The following is a 13,143-nucleotide window of genomic DNA, read 5'->3' as shown; positions in this document are numbered from 1 at the left end:
TTGCATGGTGCGGAAATAAATGCTATGCCATTTAGTGTGGTCCTATCCTCTAAGCCATTGACATAGATATAGATAGTCAATGATCCTAGTAGTATTCCAGCCCACCAAATCAAAACTGATCTAGTTCTATTTTCTTTTCTGTTTATTAACCAAACTATAATCTATGATGATGTCTCAACCAATTCATTCATCCCTATGTAATAACCTCCTGTTACTGAAAACATAAATTCACTGAATAAACTGGCCTGAAAGTTACAACCTCAAAAATTTCTTTTCGGATTAAACAATCTGTGTTGATCCTGCCCAAGCAAATACCTCAGATTCTCTAGTCAGCAGTGAAGGTATGATAATTGTTGCTGACCTTGAACTTGCCACAACAATTCAGCAGAATGGAATTCCCATATCCTGATGTGACTTGCTATCTGGTGACTTTGAAGGCGTATAGCATGTTGAGCAATAGAGATGTTCAACCTGGCTGAGCAACCAGTCAGATTGATGAATTCTTACATAGTATAAAATGGTAAATAAAAAATCTTTAATTTTTATAACTTTTTAAAACATTTTACAGAGATTAAAATAAAAATTTTGATGTACAAAAATTTTGATGGCAATGAGGAGGGCTACAAGAATGAGATGGATCGGCTGTTTGAGTGGTGTCGCAACCACAGCCTTGCACTCAACGTCAGCAAGACCAAGAGATTGATTGCAAACTTCAGGGAAGGAAAGTCGGGAGAACACACATCAGTCCTCATTGAGAGACCAGTGGTGGAAAGGGTGAGCAGCTTCAAGTTCCTGGGCATCAACATTTCAGAGGATCTATCCTGGGCTCAACACATTGATGCAATCACGAAGAAGGTACACCAGTGGCTCTACTTCATTAGGAGTTTGAGGAAATTTGGTATCTCACCAAAGACTCTTGTAGATTTCTATAGATTTATGGTGGAGAGCATCTGGACAAGTTGCATCACAGCCTAGTATGGAGGCTCCAATGCACAGGATCGCAAGAGGCTGTAGACTCAGCCAGCTCCATCATGGACACAACCCACTCCACCATCGAGAACATCTTCAAGAGGCGTTGCCTCAAGAAGGCGGCATCCATCATTAAGGACCCTCACCATATGGGACATGCCCTCTTCTCGTTACTACCATCAAGGAGGAGGTACTGGAGCCTGAAGACCCACACTCAATGATTCAGGAACTCTTTCTTCTTGCATCAGATTTCTGAGCAGTTTATGAACCCATGAACTCATTATTCCTTATTCCTTGTTTTTGCACTATTTATCTATTTGTAATTTATAGTAGTTTTATCTCTTTGCTCTGTACTGCTCCCGCAAAACACCAAATTTCACGACACGTAATCAGTGATAATAAACCTGATTCTGATTCTACATAGATTAAAGTGAAAGCTTAAATATAATATAATCCTAAAGAAAGAAACAAAAATTAGTTCATTATTTTAAACAACAAGTAACTTACTTAAGTTTTGTTTTGCACAGCCATAGAGATCATTCAGCAATAATTAAGACTTAGAAAGATGTTAATAACTTCCTCATTTCATACATCAAGGTACTACATTTTCACTGGTTTTACAATGCATATAAAAGTTGAAATTCAAATCATTGAACATCATATTTCTGAATCTCTCCTGTTTACCTCAGCAAAGATGTTTCCTGTGGAGGACTAGAGAATCACTGACACCAGCTTCTGGATTTCTGTATTTAACTGTGCATCTGCAAATGCCAGAAGTTGTTGTCAATTTTTCAGTGCAGTGACAGTTTTCTGTCATTACCATTCACATTCCATTAAAACCATTATATAGCACTTTTCCAGACACCTCAAAGCACTTACAGCCATCAAAGTACCTTTGATGATAGCCCCAGCTAACATATGAAAACACAACAGCAATTATGCACACAGCAAGCACCCAGAAATAGTAATGTGGTAATGACTAGATAACATGATTTAGCGATGTTGATTAAATGATAAAAATTGGCCAGGAGATTGAGGCCAACTCTCCTCCTCTTCTTTGGAATAGTGCCACAGCATCTTTTATGTCAACCCAAGAGGGTAAATGGGACATTGGTTTAATGTCACTACCAAAAGGCAGCCCCACTGACAACGTGCCTGTCCTTAGTGCGGCACTGGTGTGTCAGTCTAAATCTTTATGCTCAGATGGTACAGGCTTACATCCACAACTTTGTGATGAAGAGGCATTAATGTTACCTATTGAACTTGAACTTACTCTGGTCCAACTAATGGATTGTATTAATTACTCTACAACTGATTTTAGGCTAACTGATCTATAGTTCCCTGTTTTCTCTTGTCCTCCTTTCTAAGATAAGGTACAGTAGCTTTATTAGTCACAAGTACATTGAAACACACAGTGAAATGCACCTCTTGTGTAGAGTGTTCTGGGGGCAGCCCACAAGTGTCGCCACACTTCTAGTGCCAACATAGCATGTCCACAACTTCCTAACCTGTGCATCTTTAGAATGTGGGAAGAAACCGGAGCACCCGGAGGAAACCCATGCAGACACGGGGAGAACGTACAAACTCCTTACAGACATTGGCCGGAATTGTACCCGGGTCGCTGGCGCTGTAATAGTGTTATGCTAACCGCTAAAGCTGTAGTTACTTTGTTATTTGAAGTAATTTATAAACTTCATCAGGTTGGCATTCTGTGGGTTAATGTCAATCTCATTTTGGATTACTTTTATGTCTCTTAAATTATGGACACCTTCTAAGTGTAAAATATACAAAATGGTTCAAATATGTTTAACCATTGCAAGTCTTTGCAGGTACAGATAATGTTATAAAAGTCACAAAATTAGTTGTAATTTTATACCTGTTTCATTTCTGATATAAATTGAAAGTGTTAACATACTTACTTGTATATTTGATTTAAGTATTTAAAACTCAAAAAAAAAGTGTAACAATCTGGAAAACCTTAGCTATTTCAGTTGTGTTTTGCAGACAAGGAGTGGATTACACTGATCTGGGTTTTGCAGACAACATCAGAGATTGTTATTGCTACTGATCACTTAGTTACACACAGTCTAGCAATCACTGTGGTGTGGACTTTTTTTTCATCTTGATTACTGTCAAGTATTAACTTTGGAAGGTCTCTTTTGACTAACAACAATGTGGTCATCAAGCTAGCTGAGTAGCATCACATTGAAAACTTCTTGCAGAAAGCATGACATGAAGTAAAAATACATTTTTTTAGTGAAAGTCTCACATTATTTACAGTGTAAATTGGTTTGGCTGTAGAAAACAGAAGGTAGTGGTGGAGGGGTGATATTTTGAAAGGAGGTCTGTGACCAGTGATATTCCATAAGGACTTCTGTTGCTTGTACTATATATAAACGATTTGAACAAAAATGTAGATGGGCTGACTAGTAAGTTTGCAGATGACACAAAAATTGGCAGAGTTGTGGATAGTGAAGAAGGTTATCAAAGGATTCATCAGGATAAAGACCACTTGGAAATATGGACAGAGAAATGGCAGATGGACTTTAATCTAGACAAGTGTGAGGTGTTATACTTTGGGAGGTCAAATTTATGACGAAAATATACAGTAAATGGCAGGATCTTTTGGATAACTGATGTGCAGAGGGATCTTGGGGATGCAAGTCCATAGCTCCCTGAAAGTGGCAACACAAATGGATAGAATGGTAAAGAAGATGTATGGCATGCTTGTCTTCATCAGTCAGGTTGTTGAGTACAAAAGTCAGGAAGTCATGTTGCAGCTGTATAAAACTTTGGTCAAGCCACATTTGGAGTATTATGTGCATTCTGGTTGCTGCATTACAGGAAGGATGTGAAGTCTTTGGAAAGGGTGCAGAAGAGGTTTACCAGAATGTTGCCTGGATTAGAGAGTATTGACTATAAGGATGGACAAACTTGAAATGTCTTCTCTGGAACTGAGGGGCAACCTGATTGAAGTATATAAAATTATGAGAGGCAAGGATGGGGTAGTTAGTCAGAGTCTTTTCCCAGGATGGAAATATCAAATACTAGAGAGCATAGCTTTAAGGTGAGAGGAGTAAAGTTTAAAGTGTAGCGGTAGCTATTGCGATGTAAAAACAAGACACTAGTCGAAGAGTTTCCAAACAAGAACTGGTTTATTTTCCCGCCTTGTGCGGGCCTTTTAACAGAGACTGTTCCCGCCCAATCCAAACGGCAATGACATATATGCTACGTTATCAAGTCTTTCCCGCATGCGGGTTCTCCCCGTCGCTTGGGGAAGACGAAGGCCCACCGCCATCTTGGGCCTCGCCGCTCCGATGACGTGCAAGCCGACTGCCGAGCTGGTTCACTTGTCCGGACGGTGAGTCGCTACACAACCCCCCTCCCCCCCCCCCGAACCGGCGATAGAGTCCCCAAGGTCCACGGGCTGTGTCAGCCGCCGCTTAGGAGGTTGGCCTCTGCGTCGTGGTGTTGAAACCTCGACTGGTTGTTGCAGATCTAGATGGGCCGGTTTGAGGCGGTCCATTGTGAAGATCTGTTCCCTGCCCCCAACGTCCAAAATAAAGGTGGATCCATTATTCCTGATGACCCGGAACGGTCCCTCGTATGGTCGTTGCAACGGTGCCCAGGGTGTGCCCCTGCGAACGAAAACTAACTTACAGTCTCGTAGTTCTTTGGGCTGACAAGATGGGGCTTGACCGTGCCGCGAGGTGGGAATCAGGGCCAAGTTGCCGAGCTTCTCGCACAATCTTTGCAGGGCTGCCGGGGGTTGTTCCCCTTGGTCCCGAAGGGCAGGTATGAAATCCCCTGGAACAACTAGGGGCGCCCCGTACACAAGTTCAGCTGACGAAGCGCGGAGGTCTTCTTTGGGGGCAGTGCATATGCCGAGCAGGACCAAAAGTAATTCGTCGACCCAGTTAGGACCTTTCAGGCGAGCCATCAAGACTGATTTCAGATGGCGGTGAAAACATTCCACTAACCCCTTTGATTGAGGATGGTAGGCTGTGGTGGTGTGCAGCTGTGTCCCCAGCATGTTCGCTAATGCAGACCAGAGGCTGGAGGTGAATTGTGTGCCTCTGTCTGAAGTGATATGAGCTGGAACACCAAAACATGAGATCCAAGTTGTGAGCAGCGCCCGGGCGCAGGAATCAGTCATGATGTCAGATATGGGGGTTGCCTCTGGCCACCTCGTGAACTGGTCCACGATGGTAAGGAGGTACCGGGCTCGTCTTGAAACCGGCAGAGGGCACACGAGGTCGACGTGGATGTGGTCAAACCTTCTACAGGTAGGCTCGAATTGCTGTGGCGGAACCTTGGTGTGTCGTTGGATTTTCGATGTCTGGCAGTGCGGACAAGTCCTGGCCCACTCACTGACCTGTTTGCGCAGGCCATGCCAGACAAACTTGCTGGCGACCAGTCAGACAGTTGATCTGATGGACGGGAGCGCCAACCCATGTACCAAGTCGAAAACGGGTCTCCGCCAGGCTGCAGGGACTATAGGGCAGGGCTGACCTGTTGCGATGTCGCAAAGTAGGGTCTGCCGACCTGGACCAACCAAGAAATCTTGGAGCTGCAGGCCCGAGACTGCGGTTCTGTAGCTGGGCAGCTTGTCGTCGGCTTGCTGTGCATCAGCTAGGGCCGTGTAGTCGACACCCAAGGACAGGTTGTGGATGGTTGGTCTGGAAAGTGCGTCAGCAACGACATTGTCCTTTCCGGAGACATGTTGGATATCCGTTGTGAATTCGGAAATGTAGGACAAATGTCACTGTTGACGAGCTGACCAGGGATCGGAGACTTTGGAGAAGGCAAAGGACAAAGGCTTATGATCAGTGAAAGCGGTGAAAGGCCTGCCTTCTAGAAAGTGCCGGAAATGCCAGACCGCCAGATACAGCACTAGAAGTTCCCGATCAAAAGCGCTGTATTTCAGTTCGGGTGGTCTGAGGTGCTTGCTGAAAAATGCTAAGGGTTGCCAACGGCCTTCGTTTAGTTGTTCCAGTACTCCACCAACCGCGGTGTTGGATGCATCCATCGTGAGGGCGGTTGGGATGTCTGTCCTAGGGTGTACAAGCATCGTGGCGTCTGCCAGGGCGTCCTTGGCCTTAACGAAGGCAGCCACAGCCCTGTCGTTCCAGGTGATGTCCTTGCCCTTACCAGACATCAGTGAGAACAAAGGGCGCATGATATGGGCTGCTGTAGGGATGAACCGATGGTAAAAGTTGACCATCCCAAGGAATTACTGTAGGCCTTTGACCATGTTGGGGCGGGCAAAATGGCGGATAGTGTCTACCTTGGCGGGTAGGGGTGTTGCCCTGTCGCTGGTGATTTTGTGGCCGAGGAAATCGATAGAGTCAAGTCGAAATTGGCACTTGGCCGGGTTGATCGTGAGGCCGAAATCACGGAGACGGGAATACAGCTGGCGGAGGTGGGAAAGGTGTTCTAGGCGGTCACGGCTGGCGATTAGTATGTCATCTAAGTAAATTAACACGAAGTCCAGGTCTCGGCCTACCACGTCCATCAGCTGCTGGAAGGTCTGCGCGGCGTTCTTAAGGCCGAATGGCATTCGAAGGAATTTGAAAAGGCCGAATGGGGTGATAATCGCAGTTTTGGGGACGTCATCTGGGTGGACCGGGACTTGGTGGTATCCCCGAACGAGGTCCACTTTGGAGAAGATGTGGGCCCCATGTAGGTTCGCTGCAAAGTCCTGGATGTGAGGGATGGGATAGTGGTCTGGGGTGGCGGCGTTATTCAGCCTGCAGTAGTCGCCGCAGGGCCTCCACCTGCCGGTGGCTTTAGGGACCATGTGCAGGAGGGAGGCCCAGGGACTGTCTGACCTGCGAACAATCCCAGCTCCTCCATGCGACGGAACTCTTCCTTTGCCAGGCAGAGCTTGTCTGGAGGTAGTCGTCGTGCTCGGGCATGAAGGGGTGGCCCTGTAGTAATGATGTGGTGTCGCACCCCGTGTTTGGGCCTAGAATTTGTAAACTGAGGTGCCAAAACTGATGGGAATTCGGCTAGGAGCTTGGTGAACTCGTCGCCAGAAAGGGAAATGGAGTCCAGGCGCGGGGCTGGTAGGCTGGTTTCCCCCAGGGGATAGGTCTGGAAAGTTCTAGAGTGGACTAACCGCTTCCCTCGCAGGTCGACTAACAGGTTGTGGGCCCGAAAGAAATTGGCTCCTAGGAGTGGTCGGGTGACGGTGGCAAGGGTAGAGGTCCAGGTAAAACGGCTGCCGCCGAATTGTAATTGAAGTGTACAGGTACCGAAAGACCGTATTGTTGTGCCGTTGGCGGCACTGAGTACAGGACCTGGTTGCCTGTTACGAGCATCGCGGCCAGTTAGGGGCAAAATACTGACCTCTGCTCCCGTATCAACGAGGAAACGCTGCCCAGATTGCTTGTCCTGAACAAATAGGAGGCTTTGTCGGCGGCCAGCCGCCGTAGCCGTCAGCGGTGGCTGGCCCTGGCGTTTCCCTGAAACTTGCAGGGTGGGCGGCATCGACGGGCCTCCGTGCCCCACCTCTGATGGTAGAAACACAGCTGGTCACCAGTGTCATTGTTTGTGTCTCTGGGGTGTGGTCGCTTAGTTGCTGGGACTGGTCGAGACGGGCAATGGGCTTGCGGTCTGGTGATTTGGCCGACAGCCGAACCACTCTCGTGTTTGGCCTTCCACAGGACATCTGCCCGGGTGGCTACCTCATGAGGGTTGCTGAAGTTGGCCTCGGCTAGCAGCAGGTGGATGTCATCAGGTAGCTGTTCGAGGAAGGCCTGTTCGAACATCAGGCATGGCTTGTGTCCCTTGGCCAATGCCAGCATCTCATTCATTAGGGCGGATGGGGATCTGTCCCCCAGGCCATCGAGATGAAGCAGGCGGGTGGCGCGCTCACGACGGGAGAGGCCAAAGGTCCGAATCAGAAGGTCTTTGAAATCCAGAGGAGACTGGATGAAGTCTCTGACCTGGGCGGCTGTCTCCTGGTCCAGGGAGCTGACCACATGGTAGTACTTTGTGGAGTCGGAGGTGATCTGCCGAAGGTGGAATTGCGCTTCGGCCTGGTCAAACTAGACGCTGGGACAAAGTGTCCAAAAGGTGGGCAGCTTGAGTGCCACTGCGTTGGCTGCTGCGTTGTCGTCCATTGTGCGGGTCCAAAATCCGTTTGTACCATCGGGGTCACCAATGTAGCGGTAGCTACTGCGATGTAAAAACAAGATGCTAGTCAAAGAGTTTCCAAACAAGAACTGGTTTATTTTCCCGTCTTGTGCAGGCCTTTTAAGAGAGACTGTTCCCGCCCAATCCAAACGGCAATGATGTATATGCTATGTCATCAAGTCTTTCCTGCGCGCGGGTTCTCCCCATTGCTCGGGGAAGACGAAGGCCCGCCGCCATCTTGGGCCTCACCACTCTGACGACGTGCGATCCGACTGCCGAGGCGGTTCACTTGCCCGGACAGTGAGTCGCTACAAAAGGATATTTACTTGGCAAGTTTTTTTTCACACAGAGAGTGGTAGGTGCCTGAATTGTGCTGCCAGAGGAGTAGGTGGCACAATTCAGATACAATAGCAATGTTTAAGAAGCATTTAGACAGGCACATGAACAGGTAGGGAGTTGAGGAATGTAGACTAGGTGCAGGCAGATGTGCAGTTTAAATTGGCATCATGGTTGGCACAGACAACATGGGCTGAAGAGCCTTCTCCTGTACCATACTGTTCGATCTTCTATCTAGGAAATAAAAACTGGAACAGAAACTAAACTGGAGTAAAAGCTGAAATAAAACACTATTTAAAATCTATAATATTTTGTGATAGTTATCTCAGCAAATTACAATCCACCCATGGAAAGGTAAGTTTTCTTTGAAGAGACTTTGCTGAGCAGTAATTGTGGCTTATACCATCAATAACTCACTTGCATATCTACAATGAGATGTAACATTTTCAGGTTGTCTTTACAACAGAATAGTTAATTAATATCTGAACTATTCAGCAATTCAATGGTTCAGGTGATTATGTTGGAGAATGCTGTTAAACAGTGCACCAGGCTGAGGAATAGGGAATAACTAACAGAGAATTCTGGACTTTTGTGTTTTTCACTACACCTGTGCAAAGTCCAGAGGTTGCTGTCAATTTCATAGTGTAATAATACTGACACTTCCACTGTCAATACAACCATAAAATCTTAGCCATAGTGGTAATTGTAGCCATAATTGTAAAATTATGACATAACTGTACAATTATTACACAATTGAACAACAAAAATAGTGCAATGGAATGTCTTACTCTTGATCCTTAGAAATGAATGTTGTCATATTTTGGTGCCCCTAATATACTTGATATAGAATATTTCTAATTGTATTAGAAAGTTAGAACAGCATTTTTCAATAGATAAAAAATCCATCCATGTATAGCACCTTGGCCCAATCTCAGATGAGAGCTATATTCATAGTAATTTATTTCAAGAAGTGCTTAAAGAAGGAGAAAAATAAATCCAATATGTTATGCAAATATATTTGTGTGACCAATTCAGGAAAGTTATTGTTCATAGATAACATTCAAGCATGGGCTGAAAATTAGCAAGTTTTCATGCCACAGAAGTGCCAGGTGATGACCAACTCCAAGAGAGAGTCTAACCACCTACCTTCAACATTCAAATCTCTAAACCCCAACTATCAACATCCTGGGGAGCCATCATTAACCAGAAACTCAACTCAAGCAACAACATGAGTACTAAGACTAAAAGACCAGGTCAGAAACTGGGTATCTAGCAATGAGTGACTCTTCTCCAAAACCTTTCCACCATCTACAAAGCACAAGACGGGAGTGAGGTGGAATAATGTCCCCTTGCCTGGATGAGTAGAGTACCAACAAGTTTCGAGAAATTCAACACCAACCAGGACAAACCAGCTTGCTTAATTAGCACTTCATCAACCACCCTAAACTTTCATTCCTTCCATCACCAGTGCACAGTGGCTGCAGTACATACCATTTACAAAATGCACTGTAGTTACTCCTCACAAACCCATGACCTGTATTTTTGAAGAAGACAAGGGCAGCAGGTGCATAGGGATGTCACACATGCTGCTCTCCAAATTCGTACAATATCCTGGATCATCACCTGGATCTAAATCCTGGAACTTCCAAACCAAGAGCATTTTAGGAGCTTCTTCACCTGAAGAACTGCAACAGTTTAACCACTAGCCTCTCAAGGGTAGTTAATTGCTGCCCTCACCAGTGATGTCCAGATCCCAAAAGTTGAAAAAAGTAAAAAAAGTATAGCATAGGTTGTGTGACACCATGAGGGTTAAATACACTATCATTAGATACTGCACTCGCATATCTTCCCTCAGCTGACTAAAGAATAGCATCAGTAAAGGCCTCTGAGTAAGGTTCCCATTCACCATAACAACTAAGATAGCCAAATAGAATATGATTCTGCTATCTTTAAATAATCGAAAACAGAACCAAAAAAAAAATTCACATTGTCAATCATTAATCCCAAAATGGAGTACTTGCAAACTCAGAATCAATTCAGGATACATATTAATAATATCAATCAATTGCAATTAAGATAGTTTAGGTAACTTTTTGTGATAATCAGGATTATTATCAAGACCAGTGTGACATCCTATCCTGGACATGGTGCTGTTCAGAACTCAGTTGATAAGATATCAATCAACCCATTCAGAGGGTGTAAATCTTGTTTACAAATCTAACAGAGTGCTCCTTTATCAATTACATTACATTATCAATCCATAATGTAAAATTTATATGTTTTGCCTGTATTTTTTAATCTGTTTGGGGGCATGATATTGTTTGAATGAGCAGCATTTATTGACCATCCCTTTTTGCCCTTGATAAAGTAAGAAGGAGCCACCTTCTCAAACCACTGCAGTTCAGATATTGGTGCTGTTAAATAGGGAGTCTCAAGACCTTGACCTAATCACAATGAAGAATTGTTGATATAGTTCTGAATTAGGATGATATGAGATTTGGAAGTGGATGATAGAGGAGTTGGACCTAAAGGTGCTCACATGCAGTTTGCAAGGTTGCAGATTTGATAGGTGCTGGGAAGAGTTAAAATGTCAAATAGAGGACTAGGAGGCAATCAAATGATGTGCTTTGTTACAGATAATGGAGATTTACTTGGATGTTGTCAAAGTTCACATCCAAAGGTATTCCATCACACTCCTGAGGAGTGCCTTCTACATGGTGAAAAGTCTTTGAAGAGTTGGGGATGAATCAAATGCTGCAAAATACCCAGATCTTTTAACCATAGTATTTGTTTGGTTGATCTAGTTTAGCTCCTGGTTAATGGCGATGGTGGGAAATTCAGTAGTCAAAGTATCATTCAATGTTAAGGCAAGATGGTTAGACTCTCTCAATTGAAAATGGTCAATGTCTGTCACTCGCATGTTGTGTATGTCACTTGCCATTCACCATCTCGAACCTGAATAGAAATCTTCCCACTTAACATAAGTGTGCTAGCAAACATTTAAAGCTGATGTTGTATTATTTAATTATTGTAATTACCTGAATATTTAGGAATCTGTCAGCTTAATTTATTTTAATGGGGAGTGAAATACTAATTGACACATAACAAATTGATATCTATCTAATTACAAGTTAAAAGAAGATTTTGAGAAATTATTATAGATCTTTCTGTATTATTACTCCCACATAGTGCAGCATCATCTTCTGGTAACAAAATACAGCATACCTGCAAATCAGTCAATAGCTTCCATCCCAATTAGAAAACATTCAAAAAAGTTGTTATTTATATAACCAGTGCAGAGTATCAGGATTAGTACAGACTGACAAGTGGTTGATGCGTTTCTGGGGTTTACATTCTGAGCATTTAACCTGTTCTCATTTTGAAGCTTATCTTCAGTCATCTTTTGTTCACTTGCAATGGATTCTCAAGGTAATTCATGTGAGATCAAGATGCTCGCCAGAAGGGATACTTTGACACGGGATAAATCACGAAATTTGGATGATTTAGATCATCCACAGCTCGTGCTTTATCTCACTAAAATCCCAGGCTTCCTCACGCTGTCTATAATCTATTCATTAAATATTTTCAGCCAGAATTGTATCAGAACTCTCCAAAGACAAAGCTATGCCACCAAATTAGAGCGCTTGATATAAGAGAAAAAGTAATTTTATAAAATGATGGATGAAATTTTGCTTCGTTTGTTGGCATACTCGCCTACAGAGTAACATCGTGTTTCAATTCAAAAGCAAACAATCTCTGCTGTTCCTAACTCAAAAATCAGAACTGTGAAATTGTGCATACAATCTAGCGACATTAGTAGAAAATGTCTTAATACTCAAACCGTATTTGCATTAACGGTTTTGAATTAAATGTATTTTTTTATCCGAACCTAGAAATGAATGTACTAGTTTTAGGTCAAAATCATATTCCATATTAATTATCGCAGACCATTTTCACCTTTAGGCAATTTAATCAAAAGATATGGTAAACTTCTGTTGAGATTTAACCTCATGATAGCACATGTTACTTATAGCTTTGCTGTGAAACTCAAATCATCATCACAGTTTTCGCGTCAGTCCTCCAGTGTTCAATCCTGTTAGTACCAACACTTTAATTAGACAACACTCCAAATCAGATCAGATTTCAGGACTAGAATAGAATCATTAGTGTCTCCCTTGGATTCACAGAGTCTCTTGCGCTACTTTACTGATGTACTTGCATGAAACACCTTTAGGAATTCCGTTTATGGAGGAGTTCGCTGCCGAGATCCAGTCATCGCTGCAGAACAGACACCGGAATTATACCAGCATGAATCTTGCACATGCTGTCATTCGCCCTCATTTATTTCTCAAACCCTCTGATTCTTGCCGCCACTATATGGAACAAGTTGCTGATGGGCAGCCTAGAATTTGCTCTTGGCCTCGCTGATAACTGGGGTTGAGAACTCTCCAAGTCCGGGATCGAGAGTGCAGTGTGTATCAGGCCAATGGTGTACTTAACACCCGAACAAGTTGCTTCTTCCACGTGCAGGCTGCACGGAATGATTAAAGTTACCATTTTCCACAATATTATAAAATAAAATGGAATTGTGGAAATAATTGTTTACCATAACGTGGGGAAGTCTGAGAACGAGAAAGTGTGCAAAATTCTTTCAAAATTAACTGTTTCAATACAATTTTCGTGGTAATCTACTTTTTA

This window comes from Pristis pectinata, chromosome 6, assembly GCF_009764475.1.
Source record: "Pristis pectinata isolate sPriPec2 chromosome 6, sPriPec2.1.pri, whole genome shotgun sequence".
Classification (NCBI taxonomy): Eukaryota; Metazoa; Chordata; class Chondrichthyes; order Rhinopristiformes; family Pristidae; genus Pristis; species Pristis pectinata.
This window is presented reverse-complemented; position numbering follows the sequence as displayed.